This window comes from Vipera ursinii, assembly GCF_947247035.1.
Source record: "Vipera ursinii genome assembly, chromosome: 9".
In the NCBI taxonomy this organism is placed as follows: Eukaryota; Metazoa; Chordata; class Lepidosauria; order Squamata; family Viperidae; genus Vipera; species Vipera ursinii.
The window spans coordinates 17,076,865-17,085,847 of NC_139523.1; the positions used below are offsets into that span (position 1 = coordinate 17,076,865).

General features: G+C 39.0%; 1 protein-coding gene across 1 annotated transcript in view; it reads right to left on the reverse strand.

The window, feature by feature from the left end:
• The window catches only part of LOC310644402 (dual specificity tyrosine-phosphorylation-regulated kinase 1B-like), a 37,322-nt gene extending 30,165 nt beyond the window's left edge, over positions 1 to 7,157 (reverse strand). The window contains exon 1 of the transcript XR_014493295.1: positions 6,670 to 7,157. The gene's annotated coding sequence lies outside the window, so the exon portion shown is untranslated. The remainder of the gene's footprint in view (positions 1 to 6,669) is intronic.
• Positions 7,158 to 8,983: the final 1,826 nt, after the last annotated feature.

Below are 8,983 nucleotides of genomic sequence, written 5' to 3' on the forward strand. Positions count from 1 at the left end.
AAAAATCAATTGCATAATTATTAAACTACATGGAACCCAAATATAACATAAGGAAGTCATTCCTAAACCTGTCCTTATCAGAAACTCAAAAATAATATCATAAATACCTAAAATAAAATAGGAATGATTAGGTAAAGGAAAATCTTTTTTTAAAAAAGGTTTGTAAATCTGAATTCACCTCTTGGATTTTAACAGAAGTTACTTCCAAATGTGCTTAAGATAGCAGCATGTTTTGAAACAGTAAGCACACTTACTGGGAAGTCTTATGAGATACACTTCTGAGTAAAAGGTAGACTCTACAGAGATGACTCAGGGCACTGTGACACACATCACAAGCTTCAAGATCTACAGAAGCCCAAAGAATATTTTCAGTGCATCACAAAAATGTATGAAGATATCATACAGCAGAAAACAAACTGTAAATGAAAATACAGTACCTAGAATTGCTGCCAGCTTTCCTACTGAATAAGGTACAGGGAAAGCTCAAATAGCGAGTGAATGGAGCTTAGTTATAGCGGGAAAAGTGTGTGCACCATACTTGGCAGTAACATAGATGACATGATTAACCTACAAGCCATGTTTGGGTGTGAAAGATCCTGCCTCGGTGCAGAAACCTTGAACAGACAAGCCATTCTGGGATAAACTGAAAGTTTATCAGCCAAGTAACTCATTGCCAACAGTAATTACATTTGAGTGTTAACAAGACATCATTCAGATGGCATAATAAATCACAAGCCAGCTTCATTATCTCAAATGTTGAAGACGGAATTGTTTAAATTGAATCATAGTTAAAATTAAGTAGTACATTGAGTTCTGACTAAACTCAACCTCTAATGTTCAAAAATGGAATAAAAACACTTCTGGATAACTTCATAGGAAGGAGGGAAGACAGGTATACTGGAGATACACATAAGTTGGACTTAGTGTGCTAAAGAAAATACAGCGAAGATGGGGGAAAGTAGCCAATATATTTTAATAGCTCAAAATGCTAAAATATCAGCCCTTTACTTACTTTTCCATAAATTTATAGGTGAATCTTTTAAAACCACTTCATGTAACAGAATTTAACAGATAGGTGCTACATCAAAACTGAGCTTTTCTGAAAGTTTTATCATATGAACAAAACTCCAAATTTACCTTTTTAATCAAGTTGTTAGCACTTTCAGGGAAAAGGGTTCTAACATTTTTAGCACTTATTGAAATGGATAAACTGATCGCATTTTTAGATGTGAGTGAGCCAAGATTGTTCGCAGTAAAAATATGTGAATACATATATGAGTCATGTTAAAGTTTATTTTTAGGGATTCTTTTCTACCTAAGTTTAAAGTTCAAATTTTATTTTCTCTCTTCTGATACAGGATATCTCAAATTGACATTTATAGGAATAACCTTCAGGACTTTTTCCTAATTACATTCAGGATAACCAAAACCAAACACCTGAATTTACCTATTCCTTTTAGAATATCAGAAATGACCTGCTCTTAGCATCTTAATTGTAAAATAAATCATAAGGCACTTGGAGTTAAAGTCATACATACTTCTTACTTCTATTGTACATCTGAAATATTACAAAATTAATTTTAAATTACAAGAATTTGAATGATTACTATATCATAAATATTCTTTTGGACTCATAAGACTTAAAAATACCTGCACTTTAAATCCTTTTTTCTTTCGAAAATTCTCTTTTTCCTACCTAACTGCAAGTTTTGAACCTCTTGAACCAAAACAAGTTTCTCACATTAAATGTACTATTATTAATAAGCTATAAAAGGCATCAAATACAAAAAATACCAGCAAATAGACATTAAAAGGCATCAGAAAAGAAGGTAAAAAATCCATATCAAAGAATTTATGGCCCCAAAATTAAGCATGTAAGGAACAGATCATAGGAATGTTGGTCAATGAAGTTACATTGTAGAAAAAAAGAACATTTGAGAGTCTATCATAACCTCTAAATGTAATAGGTTTAGATTTTTGGAGAAGACAGTAATTCTTCTCTGCTAAATTCTTTATAGCAGATCTGAATCTATGTCACCAATTTGGAGCTAAAGGAACCCCCAAAACATCCATTTGCATGAATTGTCAGAATATACTAAAGTGAAGGCTATGTAGGTTAGGAGCAAGTTTTAGTGGTTTAAACTGCTGGAGAAATGAATTAGACTAGAATTTAGACAAATAGTAATGAAACACGAATGGCCTATACGACTGCATCTGAAATGTCTAAGATTGTCAATGTACAATGTTTATTGGAGTTATATATGTTACTAGCTCCATATTCTCATGTTGCTTTATGTGAATTGTTGGTTTGGAAGTACAACCAACAATACCTGTATGATTTTCCCAAGCTATACTCTTTCAAAGTTTAATACGGTTGTAGTTTTTCTCTATTAAAGACAAACATTGATCCTAATATATGCACTATTATACTATGGCTAGTAAAATAAGATTTGCCATAACATCCAACCTCTTGCCTGAAATATGAATAAAGAATAGGTTATCAGCAATTATATGCAAACCTTACACATTTCCCGAATTCTAAAACTCCTATAACTCCTATTAAATTAACATACAGTGTTGAGCCAAGTCTTAAAACTATACAGTATTAGAATAATCAAGCAGCTAAGAGTTTTGTGTTTTCATAGTATTCAGAAAAATTAAAGCAGCCTACCAGACTAGTAATGAAAACTCTCTATTTACAGAAACAGAAACTACTTTTTAAAAGTCATGGATTCAATTATAACTTTCAGGTTACAACATTCTTGTCCATGCTTACATTTAACAGAAAATAATTTGTCAAGATGATAAAATATAGGTTAATATTAGTTTGCATTTTACATATCCTATGGCATTTTAGTTTCTCTTTAGAAATAAAAAATGTTGGCTAACATGACTCCATGTTCCATCCAAGTTTAAGACTTCATCCAAGCTATTTCTACATAACACAGTGATACTCTAGGTTAGTCATACAGGTGACTGCAATTCAGCCATACTCCATAAATGTCTTTGTAGGACACTTGTATTTTAGTCTCTACAGCAGTTTACCTTGGTTGCCTATAGGAAATTATGATTTGGCATCCTCCATGAACTGGTTTCTAGACAACCAGTGCAAAAGTGATAAATTTGGGTGGGAAAGCTACATCCAGTGAATTAGATTCTTGAATATGAACCATGGAACAAACTATTTCACTTTAAGGGAAAATGTAATCATTATGAATTTGAAGTATGTATCTTGACTTGCTTGTTGAATTACCAAATTAGATGTTCTTACAGAACCTTTTTTATAGTATGCCCATTCTTGGTTTATTGTACTTCTGTGGATTCAAGAATTAACTTTAAATTGACATGTGAATTAACCCTTTTGTAACAGAGTAATTAAATTTTCTGTTCCTTCAGCTCTGTGATTGTCAAAAATGATGTCTCTTATACACTAGAGATATTTCTCATTAATAACATGTAAAAGTATTAGCCTCTCAATATCCAAATGAAAAATCCAAATTCTTGTTTTGGGGCAATGAAACAGTGGCTTGTTATTCAAAATCATTTATATTGGGCTACAGACTCTCAAGTATGTTACCTTTCATTATATACAGATTTATGAAAACATTCAGCTCTGTCACAGAAATAACTGGAACTTATCTTTATTATGTTTATCAACATATCAGCAAATGTCATAGTATCAGTTTGCAACAACAGGAAATGCCTCCAATGTGGTAACCTTTATATGTTCCCTGGGGCAATTTCATTTCTTTCAGTGCAGAAAGTACCCTGAACTTTAGCCCAAATATGAAAGGTTCTATAACTACAAAAAATAAGCAAAACATACCTGAACAGCAGAGTAAGCTACAGAAATTATCTACTTGGATTTTCAAGATGAAGTATCCGTCCCCTCATCCTCATCTTCAGAAGTAACCAAGTCCACAATGTATTCTTTAAACTTCCAAGGCTGCTTTTCTCTCCTAACAAAATTTCAACTCCCTATTCTACCTGCTAAAGTTCATGGACTGTATAACCTATCATCCCATGGTCCTTTGCCAATGATTTCCATTGCCTCATATCCATTAAATTTTCTGAGCTTTCCTGGTTTACATTCACTTTTGCATAACAGAATTCACTTATCAGTGATGCTCTTTATTTTGCCTCCCAATAACCAAGCAGACAATTATATTACTTGTTTCCACTACCCAATACCACTAGTATATAGTGGTATAGGGTATTATTATATAGGGTATTATGATCTTAGAGCAGCATTCACAAGAAATTTAAATCTGGGTTGTATACACACAAACACAGACACACACACACACAAAATCACTCAGGTTTGAATCTTTGTGACCAAAAGCTCCTCCAATTTTTTGGGCATGAGCTTTTGGTCACAAAGGCTTCCAGGTTTTTAATGATCCAGGTCAAAATGTGATCAAGAACAGGGTTCCACAAAAATCAAACTAAATCCTCACAAATCAAACCATACAAGAGTTAGACTAAACAAGAAGCACAACAGTCTGAAACCATAATTATTTATGCTTTTGGAAGAGTTTCATGATATGTTTTTGCACAAATTGGATACTAACAGAGAAATGTGAAGGCTGTATACAACACCACATAAGCCAATCCTAACCTCAATGAACATCAGATTCAACTCAGGAACAGCTGAGAATTCCAGGAATCCAATCTACCATCAACATCCACAATATTTCCAAACAAACAAAATCACTCTGTGCTACTACAGTTTGACAAACCAATACAGCATTTTTTGGAACTCAGCAGCTGAGTTACTTGCTAAATGCTTATTTTATAATAGTCAAAAACCATATTGATTTATTACTTTTTGTAACATTTTTGTCATAAAAGCATGTGTTTATATATGCCAGTACCTGTCCAGATTAGAGAATTAAGTTAATTCCATCACTTACTGTTGGCACATATGTAGTGCAATTTATTTCCCTAGCTTTATTGTGAATTATCTACATTGCATAATTTTATTAATGTTTAGTCAAAAATAAGTTTCATTGTATTTTTATGGTTTATATCCAGGCAAAAATGGATTGCAGCTTTGCATTGCCTGACTGAACACAATGGTATTTATTTCTGAGAAGCACTAATAGGTTCACCATGAATTTCTCCTCAAAGTTATTGGCATCAAGGAACTTTTCCATTCTCTGCTCCTACAATTCATAACTATTCTGAATTATATCATTACAGTTGCTAGCATTAATTATGGTGGCATTTATATTTAACATAATAAACTCAGACAGGAGATAAGGAACAGGCCACACTAGAATAAGTAATACTGAGTTTTTAAAATTTCATTTGATTGGGGGCAATGGCGAAAATACAATATATATTAGGACAAGGAAAGCATTTGAAGATCATGTATTTCAAGAAGAGTGACAGAAACAGAAGCAAATATACTACATGTCACAATATTTAAATGATGTGAGGGAAACATAATTTGGCTTCCCTAAAGATAAATCCTAAAGAAATCAATTCATCCCATTAAGATCAATAATAACACTTAATTTTAAGGTTCAGATTTATCCAACTTAAATCTTCAACCAACAGTCTCCTAAAAATAATGGGGCACACTGAGGCACAATTTACACTTTTGGAAAAACAAGGGCCTTTAGATCCTAACTTGTCCAAAGTTAGGAGAGCTAACTATCTCTTCGTGTATCCTGAATACCAAACATTGAAATAATGGTTAAAGGATTGCAAATGGATTTTATTGTAATACAAGATTATAAAACACACACATACCAGAGACACAATCTGTGCTAGTGTTTTTAAGCACAGTACAGAGCAATCAGCTCACCCAGAGATATTTATCCATCACAAATTCTGAAAAAATAAAAGTGGGAGGGGGGGGAGAGAGAACACCACCAAATCGTGTGGTATCTTAAAGGCTACCGAATTGACTGGAACCTCAATTTTACTAGCACATCGCTGATCTTGAGCAGCAATGACTCTAGCAACTGTAACAGCATCAGCAATCATAATGGCATTAAAAAAAAAAGCTCCGAAAGAGAAATGGATGAATGCCAGAACAGATCTCATTCCTTTTGGAAAAGGTACCAAAAGGGGGAGGGGGGGCGCGAGAAAGGAAAGGAGGCAGAGAGCGCCTGGTTGAAACTGACTATCACGAAGGCAAGGAAAAAGAGGGAGAAGAGAGATGGGCCGTCCATGCACCACCACCAGAGAAGCAGCAGCAGCAGCGCGCAAGAAAAAAAGGAGGCGGCGGCGGCGAATGCGATCCAGCGGGCCGGGCCTATTCTGAAGGCAGCAGCCGGGAGGTTGCGGCGGGCAGAAGTTTGGGGGTCAGGAATTGGGAGAAAAAGGCGGCGGCGGCGGCGGGGGAATCAGGGTGGGGTCGGGCGGCGGGGAGGGGACGAGGGCGGGGCGGGACGGACGGGAGGCCGAGCGGGGTTCCGCCCGAGGCGAAGCCGGAGAGCCGGACAGGGGCGGGGCCTGACGAGGCAACCCGGCTCGCTGGGCGAAGCTGCCCGCCGCAGCCCGGCTGTGAGGTGGAGGGAAGGCGGGCGGGAGCTCGCTGAGGCGACCCGGAGGCTCTCCCGCCTGCCCCGCTCCCGCTCCCTTCTTCGCGCTGGGAAGGGCCCTAAGGTGAACGGGAGGGCGGGAGGCGAGGGAGCTACAGCCGGGCGGGTCTCTTACCTGAGGAGGCGGCTGCGGCCCGCGGCGTGTTTCAAAGCTGGGGCTGAGGAGGAGAAGCGCGCTGGGGGCGGGGCGCGGCAGGCGGGCGTCTTGCGCCCCCACCCCCAGCGCAAGGGGCGTTCTCCGGCGGCTGCTCCGGCGCCGGGATTTCCCAGTAATGCAACAAAAAATGGCGACCACAACAAACCGCCTCCGCTGTCGCCGCTAAGCGCATGCGCCCCGTCGGCGTAGCCACGTGAGGCGGCGGGCCGGGAGAAGCAGAGAAACGACGGGGGGGGGAATGGGGAGAGAGAGAGAAGCAAAAAGAGAAATGGACGCCCGCCCGCTACCAAGGTGCGTGTTCCCTGCCGAGGGTGCGCATGCGTCGGAGTCTGCAGCCCGTGCAGCTGGGCGTATATGCAATCTCGGCATTTCCCCCCCCCCGCCCCATTTGCAGAATGGCATCGACGAAGCCTAGAACATTTTCTACGTGACATAGAAGGAAAGGGTAGCGTTATGGGCTGCACCATTGAAGAGCGAGCGGGGGGGGGGGGTGGAAAGGAAGGAAAACTCCCTTTAGGTTTCTCAATGGTCTTCCAGGTGTGGGTGGAAACGGGAGAAAGGGATCCATTGCCGCGTCGGAGAGAGAAAAGATTTTTCCTTGAGCTGATTTTCAAGGTTTGGTTGGGGGAGGGGGCTGGAGTTAACAGCGCGCTCTTCGCTGCCCTAACGATATCGGCAAATCGATGGGGCAGGATTAGCACGTTTCAGTTTCGCAAGCTCCGGATCCCTCCTCTCCTTGGCATCACCCCTGAAAAGGAGCAGCGCGGGGGACATTCTTTTTCCCACCCCCACACCCCCCCCCCTCAGTTGCTGCTGAAGATTAAGCCGTTTTTTTTAAAAAAAACCGACACGTCCAGGTTTCATAACGCGAACGTGAAATAATGCACGGGAACCCCAACCCTTTCTGGACAGTATTTAATAAAAGCAATTTGGAGAAGGGAAAAAAAAAAGAAAAGAAAGACAAGCCTTCAACATCGCTACTGCTGAACAACTTTAAAGAGGCGTTGAATGCCATCGGTAGAGAATGCTAAGAACATTCACCACTATTGCAATCTGCCGGTCTGAAATCTTGGACTAAACCTTACCTTAATGGCATAAAGATGCTGGAGCATAGAATCTGGTGGCGTTACCTATGGATGGTGCCACTGCAACATGCAGTAGTCGTGTGTCAGGGAAGCTTTGGAAATAACTAGTGCATCTGGACCAGAGGATGTTGTTTTTTTTAAAAAAAAAGTGAAAAAGAGCAATTCTTTTTACAGTTCTTTGGCTACTTACAAAGAACTGGGATTCTACTTCTGAGGCTTAGCTCTTCACTTTGCTAGTTTTATTACAGAAACCCCAAAATTTGTGTGAACATTTTTCATTACAGCTCCCTCTTCGCACCATTCTTTATTCCTGAAATTAAGCTGCGTGCCCAGGTTTCTTTCCCTCTTAAGATAGTAAAACATTTTGAATTATACATTGTCAAACAGCTATCACATACAGTACAGTATCTACCTCACCAACCCTGAAAATCTGTTAGAGTTAACAATAATCAGCAAGTACCAACAGATATGATTTGTAATTCCCATAACTCTGGGGTTTTCCAGAAAGATTCTATATAAGTCATTTTTTGAAAAAGTAGTAGCTACTTTTATAAGGCTTTTACAGTATAACAGTTCCTCCAACATTCCAATTTGGCTTTCCTCCCCACCTTTTATCAATTTGAATGTCAATCTGAACTGTTCCTGAATCCAAGGCACAGGGGAATTTTTTTTCCTGTAAGGCTTTAATTGGAGATGAGAGTCAGTTTGGTGTTAAAAGCACCCAGCTAGAAACCAAGAGATCATGAATTATTCTGCATCGGACATGAAGCAGCTTGGGTGATTTTGGGCCAGTCAGTCTTTCTCAATCTTAGGAAAAAGACAATGACAAGCCATTTCTAAACTATGTTGCCAAGAGAACCACTGGGATTTGCCCATGCAGCTGCCAAGAGTTAAGACAGACTTGGAGGCAAAAATAAAACAAATCTGAAAATGGTCAAAAATCAAAATGGAAATAAATCACCTTAACATCTGACAGGCAACACTGTATACACATTTCACTTAATCTACTTTAACATTGTTTTAGGACGGGAGGTGTTTTAATACTTCACGTATACAGTTATTTTAAAATGGTGCAGATACTAGGCAGTCAGCACAGTTAATGGATGAAAGAGTTGGGCTAGAGTTCCTTGATTAAGTCTGATTTAAGTTTTCCAAGTCTTGCCTCACCCTCAAGACTACAAACAATC